Source organism: Aotus nancymaae, unplaced genomic scaffold (genome assembly GCF_030222135.1).
Source record: "Aotus nancymaae isolate 86718 unplaced genomic scaffold, 86718_ANA_hifiasm-v0.15.2.pri h1tg000001l, whole genome shotgun sequence".
In the NCBI taxonomy this organism is placed as follows: domain Eukaryota; kingdom Metazoa; phylum Chordata; class Mammalia; order Primates; family Aotidae; genus Aotus; species Aotus nancymaae.
In genome coordinates, this window is record NW_026988412.1 from 10,110,949 (window position 1) to 10,126,142 (window position 15,194).

The window sequence follows — 15,194 nt, forward strand, 5'->3', positions numbered from 1 at the left end:
CACACACACACACATACACATACATACACACACACACTCGCACACACACACCCCTCTCTTAGGTCCCAATACTGCCACTGCCTTTAACATGTGCAGAGATACCTTTAAAAAGCATTTCAAGTCAAATATTTTTACAATTCCTGGATCCCTCAATGCCTATCACTGTTTTATCCTGGCAATGAGGCACATTTTCATTGTTTTATGAAGGACGGAAAAAACTGATGACACCTCCTTTCCTTCTATAAACAACATGGGAAAACAGCAACTCTGTGCACTTCTACTTTTTCACTGTGGATGAGAAGATAAAATATTTGCAAAGTTGAAAAAAAACTGAAAGGCCATAATTTAGGATGCTAACCTTTCCCTACGGCAGTGCCAGCACATCTTTCCAGCTTGCTAAGGAATTCAGAATTTGCGGAAGCTTGGAGCCCCTGAGCTGCTGGTGATCACTTTCACAGGTTCCTGTAATTATATGCAAGGGCTGGCATCTGCAAGGTTGGTTGAAGGCCTGGCTTTTCAGAATGGGATGTTGGCAGTGTGCCAGAGGCCCCATAAACCACGGGATGTGCACCTTCCTGAGGGTTCATGTACAAGATTTATTGGGGGGAGGGGGCCACAAAATTACTTAACTAGTGAGTAATGTAAAGCATTTTAAGAAGTAGGTTGCAAAATGCCTATGCTTTAGAATATCATGTTTTATTTCAACAACAACAAAAATCCTCCCTTGCACAGGCTATGCCTCAGTACCCTGAGGATACAGATACATCACCTTTAACTCTAAAGGAGCTTTGATGATAAAGAGGAAGAAGCAATGATATGATGTATAGAAGGATGGATGTGCAGGTATTTTCTATATTAACTCGGTCTTCAGAAGTCACTGATGATGAACCCTATGGCTGAAGGTGGGTAGTCTATATAAACAGGATTTGGCTAGAAGCAGCAGCTTGGGTAGAAGAAGACACAGAGGAGAGAATGGGGATCTAGAGAAAGTATGGGCGTCATGATATTTATTGACATAAATCTTTGGGACTCTACTCAGTTCTGGATGAGCCTCAGTTCAAATCCTTTCTTTTCTTCTAATAGCAGAAGGTATATATTAATGCTGTTCCTGTCTAACATATGAGGAAGCTTGGAACTACAGTTCAAAGAAGAGGCCAACGAGTGGACCATCCTGGGTTTCGTGTTGGTCTGATTCCCCTAGCTATTTCACCCTATTGGCCAGACAGTGTATTGGTCTTGGTTCTGACATGAACTAGTTGGATGTTGCCAGGCAAGTCACTCAGCAACTCTGGGTCTCATTTTTCCCAGCCAGGCAAATAAGGATGTAAGACAAGTACGATATCCAAAATGCCTTCCAGCTCCAAGAGCCTCTGACCTTAGAAATGAAGAAATGTGCAAGCTTTCTGGGGATTTTGGGTAACCAAAAGCAAGCACTGGCCTTTTCCCCTCTGTAAGCTAAGTGGCAGAGTCACTGTGATCTACTCCCCTGGGTCCCCTGGGTTGGAAGGAAGCATTTAAAATCTATGTACAGAAGCATGATTTAGTTTTGTCCATAAGAATCTGCTGTCTTACAACACATAACTTCAAATTTGAGACCACGAATAACTATAATTACTCTCTCTCTCATGGAAAGCTTGTATTTATTTACAGTCAAAAAAAGTGTTTCCTTTTTATTCTTAGGACTTAGTTAAATTTTAGGGAGCTTGGAAGCGCTTAAAGAAGTTGACTATTTTTTAAACAATTGGCTACAGTGGTCATGCAGAAAGCATGATATGATAATGTTATAAACAGCCTTCATTTCCAGACAGCTGAACTCACAGGCTATACCACAGGACACGAAGTGGCTGAGATTTCATAAAAGCAGCAAATGCAAAGCAATCAGAAAGCAAGGTGGCTCTCATGATAAGGGACCACTGGCTGGTATCATTCAGAACAAAAGCAAAGCCTTCTTCAAATAGTGGAGTATTTGTTGAACAGAATAGACACTGCTCTAGAATCAAAGTGATAGCAATGAATAAAGTAAAGTCCCCGCCCTAAAGAAACTCAGGATCTAGTAGCAGGGCAATAATGACAGCAATAGTTACAAGAATACTATTACTATTAAAACTAGTAGCAATAATAATTGTTAAGTGTTTATATTTATATATCTGACACTATGATAAGCATTTTAATACATTATTCAATTTAATCTTTGCAACAACCCCATGATATAGGCATTATTACTCTCATTTTACAATTGAGGTTATTAAAGTCTAGAAAGATTAAGCAATTTGCATGAGTCCACACAGCTAATAAGAGACTCAGAATTTGAACCTAGATCTACAGGAGCCTGAAATCCATGTCCAAAGCCACTTTGACACACGCTCTTTTTCCCCGATGATCTTTGGTATTCTAAGAGAACTCTGATCCTTCCTTGATGTTCTTTGGTACTCTAAGAGAACTCTGATGAGGTGATGTGTACAGACTGATTACACACAGAGATACAGACCATGTTTCAAAAAACCTACATCACTGCATAGGTCAGCAGGACACCAGAACCATCAAGCAAAAGTAGCTTCGACGAGGCCTGAGAGAAACTATTGGAGCAAAGGATGGAAACAGCAATTCCTTCATGAAGACTAGAAATTAACTACAGAACACTACTGTTTTACATTTCTATTTTGTATATTTAGCTAATTTAAGCATAAGCTATAATTATGCTTAAATTAACTGCATCTAAATATCATTCATAACAGCCAAAAAGTAGAAACAGTTCAAATATCCATCAACTTATGAGTGAATAGAAAAATGTGGTACATCGATACAATGGAATACTAATAAAAAGAAATTAATTATGATTGCATGCTACAACATGGATGAACTTTGTAAGTATTATGCTACATGAAGGAAACTAGTCATAAAAGACCACATAGTTTATGATTTCAATTACATGAAATACCCAAAATAGGCAAACCTATAGAGACCAAGAGTAGATTAGCAGTTGCGTAAGGCTGAGGAAGAGGGTATAGAGTGACAGCTAATGTGGGATTTCTTCTGGGCATGATGAACATAGCTTGTGATGATGGTTGTGTACCTCTGCGAATTATATTTTAATAAAATGGCTTTAAAAATTAACCACATCTAAAAGATTGGGCTCTATTAACTAATTCTTCTGTTATCCTCTTAAAGCCTAAATGAAATCATTCCTTAAAGTAAGTTAAAAAAAAAAAAAAGAAAGAAAGAGAGAAAGAAATCAGGGTGTCATAGACTCAGTAATTATTGAATCCAGAGTATCCTCTCTAGAGTGGACAGAACAGGCCAGTAGCCTCCTTACACTGAAGAGCTCCTTATGCATTTTTTTAGTAGTGAAACAGATATTTATTAAGACATGCTCTGCATCCTGCTCTGAGCTGGGTGCTGCTGGGATATAACAGTGACAGAACTTAGAGACCAGTTTCATAAGCTAAATCCCAATTACCAGAATGGAAATCTCAAGTAAAGGGAAAGTGAATTTTACCAAAAATACAATTGCTTAAGAAGATCTAGAAACATTTTGGTAAAACTGGATTCATTTAGAACATTTAGAAATGAACTCAGGTCAATAAAGTATGAAGTGAGGCAATTTCATGTTGACTTTGGTAATTTCAGTTCAATTTGCAGTCACTTGCAGGAAACTCTCCCTGTTGACCATGGCTGTAATGGGAAACAGGTACGAACTATTGTCTTCAGTTCTAAAGATTCTAAGGAGACTTCCTTTAACTATCCAGGAGATTTAGATTCATATTCATATTATCATTTTCTCTCTCTTTTTCTGTAATAGTTCCACCCAACTAGAATCAGACTCTGCCCTAAACTCACATTTCCCCAGAGTTCCCAGGTACACAGGACGTTAATTCATATCTGTTCAGGACTCCTGGTATGTATATGAATGACTGTGGCCTCAGAGCCTTAGGGTGTTGCAGAAACAAATTGCAATTGATCCCTCCAAGGATTTCCACGGAAATGGGCCAGAATTGGAATGCAATAAATGATGCAATTATGTATTCATTCTCAGCGTATTGATTTTAGTTTCCACTGATGTATTTGAAAATTTTGCAAGGAGTTTTGGTACCAAAAAATGTAAACAATTGACATGAGGTCTAAATATCTAAATACAGTATCTGACAGCTAATGATAGATCACTGTCCTTATGCCTTAAGAATTTCACACTTTCAAAATTTTAAGGACTCAGCATCATAAAGACATTTTAATAAAGAACACGCTATCAAAATTACCAAATAGTCTTGCAAAACAAGCGCCCATTATGGGTAGGTGCCATTGCCCCTAAACCAAATTATCTATGAGTGACCTGTGTGATTTAATTTGTTTTTCTTTTCTCCTTGGGTGGCAAATATCTAAAAGTCCATCAAAATGTGATATTCCATTCTTTCCACGTAATAGAAATGTAGTCAGATGTGAAGACTGCAAGCTAGACTAAATCTTCCAACCTCCTTTGTAGATGTTGGTCACAAGACCAATTTCTCTTAAATGGAAGGTGAGTGGAAGGGATGAATGCTACTTTGATCATAGGAACCGTAAGACAGAAAGTACGCTTGCCATATATACTTCGTTTGCCAGCACCAGGGCAGGTAACTAAATGAGAGCGATGCCTTCAAGAAGGCAGAACAACTACTTGACACTACGGTAGTCCTTGAATAACAGAGTGGAACAAATACTCCACAAGCAGAGTCCTTGCTGTTAGTAAAGTGGTAAATAAACATTTATATTCAATAAGCCACTCTATTTCAGAGTCTTTTTGTTAACAGTTTAACTTCACCCTAACTAATACAGTCTTGTTCACATGCGTTTCACAATCCATTTTTAAAATAGTATCATTGACCAAAAAGGATTTGACATAAAAGTCACTGTCCTAAGGAGCTAAACATACTTGACTTCTCTAAGAACTGTCAAATTATTTCTGAAGTCCTTTTTGAAGAGAGCTATACTTATTTATGTTCATCCTTCAGATATAAGTATACACAAGGAGCAAGAAAAAGGAATGCCATTCAAGACTAGATGACAAAAACAACCAAGGATGTAGAAATTATTTCAGCGATCAAAGTGAAAGTCTGGTCAATTCTTCAACACTCCAAAACAGTTCTTTAGGAAGAGCTGCTTAACAGTGCTTTCATTTTTCAAGGTACCAGAAATATATTCCCAGAGTTACTGCTCAATGGATTGGCTCTGCAATTTACGATCATAGCTTTTCTATTTCCTTAAAAGACTTAATGTTTTAACGTTTCTTCTATTCAGAAAATCATTTTTTAAAAATTACAGCATAACACTAAGTGATACATCTAAGGAAGGGGTGGTTTGGAATTCACTGATGCCTTCCAGTCTTCAATCACATTTTTACCTTGACACAAGTGCAAGGGAGTACACATCCAAACCCCAGAAACAGTCACACAGTTGTGATCTTTATTACTTTTTGAAACACTTATTTTTTTAATTTTTGCTTTCTTTTTTAAAAAAATACTTATTTTTATATAGTTAGAGGGGTCCCAGTACAAGTTTATTACATGCATATATTGCATAGTGAAACACTTAATCTTTTAATTAAATCCTAAAATTGTTCAGCTGGAACAGAACATCAGGAAGACTGACACTGATCTCTCACTGCAATCTGCAGTACCAGAAAAGCTAAGTTTCCAAGACTTTCATTTCTTTTGTCGGATCCCCTAGGGGAATCCTGCCCATGTGTTTCACTGCCATTTTTATATACACTGAACTAGCATATATTGTAGTTGGTCACTGGAGACTACTTTCCAGAATGAACTTAGTACTTTGGGTTCTTACTTTGATGTCTTTTTAATATTAAAAACCTGGGTAGGGTATGGAGAGCATGAGAGGAGTCTGTACCATATTTTCTGGGATGTACGCATCAGTGTGTATGTGCATGACAACACATTAACTAAAATTGTCTATCCAAATGAGAAGCACTCGGGGTTAGAAACAACTTAATAGCCAGAACTGTGCTGTCTGTCAAGTTGTCGCTCCACTGTCTCATAAGTGTTAGCTCATAAAGTGATATTCAAATGCGCCATGATTGAGATAGGTTTGGCCCCAGCACTGCACTTTCCCAAGGGAAATAAGTTACACTGATTCTAATGTTACTTTGCTTTGCCAAGAATGATAACATTTCTTATAGTGGGAATAATTTAACAAGGACAAAAAAATCAGGTTGCCAGAGCAGAGATTTTATGACAGAGAAAAGAGTCATCATTAGACCACCTGAGAGGCAGTTTTCAAAGCAAATGGAAATATCAAAGAGAAGGGAAAAAAGCCAGGAAGGAGGAGAGTCATTAGGGGGATAAAAGGAAGGGGTGCATATTTTTGTCAATTTTGCTCTGGTTCCCAATGCATTACATAAGAGAACTCTTCCTTCCTCTGTAAACATGCACAGCAATGATTGTCACACCTTCTCAAATCTGTCAGCATTTAAAGCTGATGGAGGGCATGCCCTTGGCACTGCCATTGGAGAATATCCTGATTTCTTTCCAAGTCATGTCTGTGAATCTAGACAGATGTACTGATAAAAATATTTGCCAAGTAGATATAAGGTTAACAAAACATCACGCTGGTCTCCTTTTCACCAGTTAGAAGCAGAGTGAACTTGAATGCAAATGAGGGATTCAATTAGAAAGTTGCAGCCTGCCAGCATTTGGTGGATAGCAGAGAGAGACGAGGTGATCTGATAGAAACAGGCACTCCACGTTGATAACAAAACTATACCGGATAAACATGAGAGCTGCTTCAGCTACGCTATGCTGCACTTCAATTTTTCCTCAGATTTATAGCCAATAACTCAATGTCTGAAATTCCTTCCTCTCTACATATGCCATGTAGTACCTGGAAAGCAAACTCTAAGAGTTTTCTTTTTCTCCAGAGAAAATTTTTTCCAAATTTTTAAGTACTCAAGGAATACACTTTTCAGCTAGGGCTCGATTTCTCTTAACTACATTGACTCTCATAAAATGGACTAAAATCATTTTTGCCATTCACTTCTCAGTAAAAATTCCATTGCTATGTATCATGTCTAGTTTCTTTTGTTAAACTTATCAGCATTAGAGTGTCCAAATTGGGCTCAAAGGGCAGAAAGCATGCATGAGATCTGAAATGTCTATCAGGGAGGTTCAGATCTGTTTAGAGATTGCTTTTAGAGGCCAATTCAAAATTTTAACAGGAATCTAGAGATTTCAAGCCCTGAAAGCTTCATCTGGATCTATTTTTGCAAAAGTAGCATAGGGCTTTCTTTGGTATTTGACCAAACGAGGCTTTTCATCATGAGTGTAAGCAGGTGGTCTGGTGCCGTGTGGAACCATCCTGGAAACATCACGTAGGAGCAGCAACAGGGCTCACTGAAAGGCAGAGTGGAAAAGTCTGGTTCCTCTTCCAGGGGAACTTCAAAGGAGGCAGTGCCTGCTCTTATCACGTCTCCTTCTTAAATCAGGTTAATCATATGGAGGATATTCCTCAGGCTGTGCCTTAAAAAAGGCTCAGCTGGTTTCGCTCCATTTCAGGGTTTGCGGCTATAGGGCTGAGGAGTGGGAGAAGGCAAGGAGAGCTTCTGCCAGGGTCCTGAGCACTCCCAAAGTACTGGCGCCTGGCCAGGTCCTCCAGACACACTGAGTGTTATGGTGAGGTCTGAATTTCCAAGAAATGGGCATGCTCACTCTTGAAATTATCCTGTTATAAAATCATCTCAGTGATTAAAAAACCAAATCCCTTTGAAAGGCAGCTCTGCCATCCTCAAAATTTCATTATAGCAAAACTAGGATTACAGTGGACTGATGGAGGAGAAATATAAAAGTGAAAGTAACTCCAAAGCAAACAGATGTGTGAGAAATTACAGCTACTGGTGGGTTGGGTCTAGGGTACCTCGGGAGAAGTGAAAACAGGGCCTCCTGGATGGCCAAGCTGACCTGTATGTTCCTGAGTGACCACTGTTCCATGGGCTGTAATAAACCACAAAGAGGTTCTGTTTCAACTGAAGTAAAATGCTCTATTTAGCTTGGGTTGAGTCTCTAACTGATAAGTTCTTGAGTTTCCACTTTACTTTGACCGGGTAGACACTGGCATGGCTAAAATTAGCATTTCTAGTTTGAGGATGCTTTTTAAAAAGCATATAAATATAAAAACACATTTGTTTTTCCTACAATAGAGATGTTTGTCCATTAAGAAAATACCAACTGGGTAGCTTTCTTTACCTGTTCTTTTGTCAATCAAGAATTCTGTTTTCTATATATTCAGTTGGACAACAATTTGGGTTACAATTATTACTGTTGTCATGAACCAAATATTTGCTGAGCCTCTCCTACAGACACAGTGCTTTGCTAGGCACTGGGTATGCAAAGAATATGCAGGAGTGAATTCCTGCTCTTTAAATTCCAAACTGACTGTGAGCACAGAATATGCAAACAGAAATCTATGGAGCAATCTGAGGAAGCAGTTGATAATTGTCCTAACACAAATGATAAAGAATTTCAGAAAGTATAACAACCAAGTGTTGGCATACTCAAGGAAGACTTCCTGCAGATCAAGTTTCAACCTGTTAAACAAATTTACGTGAGAAAAACAACCCCATTAAAAAGTGGGCAAAGGACATGAACAGCCACTTCTGAAAAGAAGACATACATGTGGACAACAAGCTGATGAAAAAAACCTCAATGCACTTAGCACTAGTGAAATGCAAATCAAACCACAGTGAGACACCATCTCACACCAGTCAGAATGGCTGCTCTTAAAAAGTCAAAAAATAACAGATGCTGGCAAGTCTGCAGAAAAAAGAAAACATTTATACACTATTTGTGGGAGTGTAAATTAGTTCAACCACTGTGGAAAGCAGTACGGTGATTCCTCAAAGAGCTAAAAGCAGAACTACCATTCAACCCAGCAATTCTGTTACTGAGTATAAACCCAGAAGAATATAAATCATTCTTTTTTCTTTTGAGATGGAGTTTTGCTCTTGTTGCCCAGGCTGGAGTGCAATGGCATGATCTTGGCTCACTGCAACCTCAGCCTCATGGGTTCAAGCATTCCTCCTGCCTCAGCCTCCTGAGTAGCTAGGATTACAGTCGCCTACTACGATGGTTAATTTTTGTCGGAATATAAAACATTCTGCTATACAGACATGCATGTGAATATTCATTGCAGCACTATTCACAATAGCAAAGACATGGAATCAACCTAAATGCCCATCAGTGACAGACTGAAAAAAGGAAATGTGGTACATATACACCATGGAACACCATGCAGCCATAAAAAATGAGATTATATCTTTTGCAGGAATATGGATGGAGCTGGAGGCTATTATCCTTAGGAAACTAACATAGGAACAGAAAACCAAATACTCTATGTTCTCACTTATAAGCGGAAGTTAAATAATGAGAACTCATGAACACAAAGAAAGAACAACAGACTCTGGGATCTAATTGAGGGTGGAGGGTGAGAAGAAGGAGAGGAGCAGAAAAGTTAACTATTGGGTGCTGGGCTTAATACCTGGGTGATGAAATAATCTGTACAATATACTCTTGTGTCACAAGTTCACCTATGTAAGAAACCTCCACATGTACACCCAAACCTAAAATAATTTTTTTTTTTTTTAAGTTTCAGTCAGTTTAAATATGCTTGGTATGTTTCTGTTTGGGGCATGAGGTAGACGCCAATGGTGGTGATGGAATGGGTGAATTTGGTTTGTGTGCCCTGGGGAAGATGTGTTAAGGTTAAGTTTCAGGAAGGGACCCAAGACTGGACCTTGTTGTGCAATGGCAAGTTCTTATATTCATCAATTCATGTACATGTGGGTCACAGTAAGATATAACCATGATGGATGGTTACCAAGAAATTTCTCAAACTATATTCTGAAGAAAACATGATCCCAGAGAAAGGTTGAGGGTATAATAGTTTCTATCACCAAATAACTTTGAGAACTGCTGCAAATTAAATCCCCCTTTTGGAGATGCAAAGGCATATATAAATTTCTTAGCACATCAATTTACATCCTTGAAGAGAGATGTTTTTTCCCCTCCCTCTCACATATTTTGAAAGCACTAGTTTATGGAGATATATAAAGTGTCCATTGTTCAGGCTAGGAAGGGTGAAGATTAATCTGCAAGTAATAGAATATGATCAAAGGCTCCTGGGAAGATGGGAAACATGCACCAAGTGGTATTTTAGAAAAAAAATTATCTAGTGAGATTTGGAATTGGAACAAGAAAGAAAAAGAGTGTAACCAGGAAATGATTCTGAAAACCTTCTCTACCTTCATTCTAGTTTGACTTACAAAACTGTTGGGAGTCGTGTTTGCTTTGAACCACTTTCTTTAAATAAAGTATTTTCAGCTATGAACCACTTTCTTTAAATAAAGTATTATCTCAAACCCTAATTAAAAAAATAGACGAAAGAAAACTTATCTGGTTAATGGAGAAGAAGAAGAGGGCTCCAAATAAGAGCAAGAAAACTGGTCTGTAATATACAGATCCTGGGAAAGAAGCAAGGACTAAGAAAGCGTTAACTTCACCAGGGACATATGAAATAATTTTCAAGATGCATAATGCTGAATGGTCTATTAACCGTAAATGGCATGGGTTGGCTCTGTGTCCCCACCCAAATCTCATCTTGTGGCTCCCATAATTCCCACATATTGTGGGAAGGACTAAGTGGGAGATGATTAAATCATAGGGGTGGGTCTTTCCCATGCTGTTCTCATGATAGTGAACGGGTCTCATGAGATCTGATGGTTTTAAAAATGCGAGTTTCTCTGCACAAGCTCTCTTGTTGCCTGCTGCCATCCGTGTAAGACATGACTTGCTCTTCCTTGCCTTCCGCCATGATTGTAAGGCTTCCCCAGCCATGTGGAACTGTGAGTCCAATTAAACCTCCTTCTTTTGTGAATTGCCCAGTCTTGGGCATTTCTTTATTGGCAGCATGAAAACGGACTAATACAGGACACATGAAGTAATTTTCATGTTGCATAACACTAAATTGTCTATAAACCACAGAGACATAGTAATCTAAAGTTACTGAAACAGGATGTTATGAAGCTGAAAGGAAACCTAGGTTTCAGCACCCATGCGGCTAACCAAAAGCAATATGGCATGTGACCTTTGTGTATGTCAGTCTCACTTCTAAATTTACCAGAAAAACAGAGGGGAAAGACACAAGTAGCCAGGACTTAAGAAGTATATTCTTTGACCCAGCATTGTGAAAATGATAAAACTTGCCTGGTGACAGCCCTCCAAGACAGCTAATGTGACTCATTCTACTAATGCCGTGCCCGACAATCTTTACTATTTCCCTCTCATTCACCACAATGGTATACTGAACCAGTTACTATATTTTGAACCGCATTACTCTCTCTAGGGTGAAATCTCTATTCTTCACAGATTAAAGTGGATCGTGATCCACTCTAGATTTCAATTAGTTCTTACTGCTCACTCCGGAGCCTCTATTGTTTTTGATATTTAAAAAGTTTACATTATTAATAATCAAGAAAATGCAAATTTAAACAACAATGGAATAAAATTTCACACCCAAGAAATTGGCAACAATTTTAGAGACTGGCAATATCAAACTTTGGAGAGGATAGGGAACATGGTGATCTTCAAATGGAGTGGGTAGAGTGGGTAGGAGTATAAATTGATTCAATCACTTTGGAAAACAGTTTGGTGTTTTACAATACAGGTAAACATATCCATATAATATGACCTAACAATTGTTTTGTCTGTGTGTTTAAATTACATTGTGTGTGGAACAAGTAAACACTATTATTAAGTGAATGATTAATTGTTAATGAATTATAGATAAAATATCATATATCTCATGAGATACTTGAATATTTTAAAGTTATGGCTACTGTATTAGAAAATATGTTTTCTTCTGCTTTTTTGTATTATGGTGATTAAGTAAAATGCCTTTTTAAACTTTTTTAGAACTTTATTTTTATTTCAATAGTTTTTGGGGGTACACATGGTTTTTTGTTACATGCATAAATTCTTTAGTGGTAATTTCTGAGATTTTGATGTACCCGTCACCCAAACAGTGTACACATGTACACTGCACCCAAAAGGCAGTTTACATCCCGCACATTCTTCCCAGTCTTCACTCTCATGTCCCCAAAGTCCATGATATCATTCTTATCCCTCTGCGTCCTCATAGGTTAGTTCTAACTTTTAAGTGAGAACATACTATACTTGACTTGCCATTCCTCAGTTACTTCACTTAGAATAATGGCCTCCAGCTCCACCCAAGTTGCCTCAAAAGACATTATTTCATTCCTTTTCATGGCTGAGTAATATTCCATGAGGTTTATACATACCACGTTTTCTTTATCTACTCATTGGTTGACAGGCATTTAGGTTGGTTCCATATCTCTGCAACTGGGAATTGTGCTGCTATAAACATACATGTGCAAGTGTCTTTTTCATATAATGACTTCTTTTCCTCTGGGTAAATACCCAGTAGCGGGATTGCTGGATTGAATGGTAGTTCTATTTTTAGTTCTTTAAGAAATCACCATACTGTTTTCCATAGTGGTTGTACTAATTTACATTCCCACTAGCAGTGTAAAGTGTTCCCTTTTCACCACAACCACTGCAACATCTATTGTTTTTTGACTTTTTAATTATGACCATTCTTGCAGGAGTAAGGTGGTATCTCATTGTGGTTTTAATTTGCATTTCCCTGATAATTAGTGCTGTTGAGCATTTTTTCATGTTTGTTGTCTGTTTGTATATCTTCTTTTGAGAATTGTCTTTCTATGTCCTTTGCCCACTTTTTGAAGGGATTTTTTTTTCTTGCTGATACGTTTGAGTTTCTTGTAGATTGTGAGTATTAGTCCTTGGTCAGATGCACAGTTTGCTAACTATTTTCTCCAACCCTATGGTTGCCTGCTTGCTAATTATTTCTTTTGCTGTGCAGAAGCTTTTTAGTTAATTTAGATACCATTTATTTAATTTTGTTTTTGTTGCATCTGCTTTTGAGGTCTTAGTCATGAATTCTTCACCTAAGCCAAAGTCTAGAAGATTTCTTGATGTTATATTCCAGAATTTTTATGGTTTCAGGTCTTAGATTTAAGTCTTTGATCCACCTTGAGTTGATTTATGTGTGAGATGAGAAATGAGGATCTAGTTACATTCTACTTGTGGCTTGCCAGTTTTCCCAGTACCATTTGTTGAATAGGATATCTTTCCCCAATTTATGTTTTGTATGCTTTGTTGAAAATCAGTTTGCTGTAAGAATTTGGCTTTATTTCTGGGTTCTTTATTCTGTTCCATTGGTCCACATGCCTACTTTATAGAGGTACCATGCTGTTTTGTTAACTATAGACCTGTAGTATAATTTGAAGTTGAGTAATGTCATGCCTCCAGATTTATTCTTTTTGCTTAATACTGCTTTCACTATGCAGGCTCTTTTTTTGGTTCCATATGAATTTTAGGCTTTTTTTTCCTAGTTCTGTGAAGAATGATGATGGTATTTTGATGGGAATCTGTAGGCAGTATGGTCATTTTCACAATATTGATTCTACCCATCTATGAGCATAGAATATATTTCCATTTGTTTGTGCCATCTATGAGTTCTTTCAGCAGTGTTTCATAGTTTGCCTGGTAGAGATATTTCACCTCCTTGGTTAAGTATAATCCTAAGTATCTTTTTTTTTTTTTTTTTTTTGCGGCTGTTGTGAAAGGGATTGAGTTCTTGATTTGATTTTCAACTTGGTCATTATTGGTTTATAGTAGTACATTGATTTCTGTACATTGATTTTGTAACCTGAGACTTTATTGAATTAGTTTATCAGATTGAGGAGTTTTTTAGATTAATTTTAGGGTTTTCTAGGTAAATGATCATATCGTAGAGAAGAGCAACAGTCTTCCTCTTTTCTGACTTCGATGTTTTTTATTTCTTTCTCTCATCTGATTGCTCTGGCCAGGATTTCCAGTGCTATGTTGAATATAAGTGGTGAAAATGGACATCTTTGTCTTTAGTGGACATATTTGTTCCAGTTCTAAAAGGAAATACTTTCAACTTTTCCCCATTCAGTATGATGTTGATTGTTGGTTTGTCATATATCGCTTTTATTACTTCAATGTAAGTCCCTTCTACCCTTATTTTGTTGAGGGTTTTTATTATAAAGGATGCTGAATTTTATCAAATGCTTTTTCTGCATCTATTGACATGATCATAATGGAGACTCGAATTTTACACATTGCCATAAGATTCTCAAAAGCAAAACATACTTCAACTCTCTGACAAGGCAATAAATATAGAAAATGATGTACATAGTATTTGTGTAGGCAGTTAGGTTTTTGTTTGTTTTTTTGTCAAGGTAAATCAAGATTGCAATGAAAGAACATTCTCATAATAAAAACGATTTCTGCAATGAAGTTGGGTTTGACTCTAGATAAGGTGATATAAAGAATTACAGTATTTTTCAGGCGTAAGTTTGTATATAATACTTCCATTAAGCAAATATTTAAGATTTGTTACTGGGCATTTGTGAGGCAGAAAGAATGGCCATGATGGGAATAACTGTGCAGATGCTCTAGTTTAGCCCCCTCCAGCCCAGTGCCCACTCTGTTTCCACAAAGACAGGCTATAGGAGAATGTGGAGAGCAAGAAGGCACACCTTAACTTTTTAAAACATGTGACTAGATTCTTTCCCACTTAATTTGGTTCAAGCCTACATATTCCATTTTATTTTGCCCAAGACTGTCAAAAGTAACACCAGATCAAGAAAAAAATAATAAAGCTCCTATATTTGATATCAATGTAGGTAGTCCTTCATTGTAGTAATAAATATGAAAAAATAGTATGTGTGTGTGTGTGTTAGATTTTTACATATTTTATGCTTTAGCTGAGAGCCTCCATGTGAAAAGTTTAAGTTCAGAAAGAATGTAATCTTTTATACTTGGATCAGAAAATCCTTAACGTTACAAAACAGACTTATTAATGGTCTGAAAAAAATTATACAAAAAGTTCTTGTAGGTAGGTGGAAGAATATTTAGAGAGCTTTAGGCTAGTAAAAACAAGTGATTAAAAAACATTTTGCTGCCATCTGTAAGTGAAGCATTCACTACTTAAAACAACCATCACTATGCTAAAAAATATTTGCAGTTTATTAAAATTCTTCATATTTATTAAAAGTCACTTCTTTGGACTTTTTAAAATTTGAAAATACA

General features: G+C 37.2%; 1 protein-coding gene across 2 annotated transcripts in view; it reads right to left on the reverse strand.

Annotated features, from left to right (window-relative positions):
- MACROD2 (mono-ADP ribosylhydrolase 2) overlaps positions 1 to 15,194 on the reverse strand; it is a 2,078,532-nt gene that overhangs the window by 601,125 nt on the left and 1,462,213 nt on the right. The window lies entirely within an intron of this gene.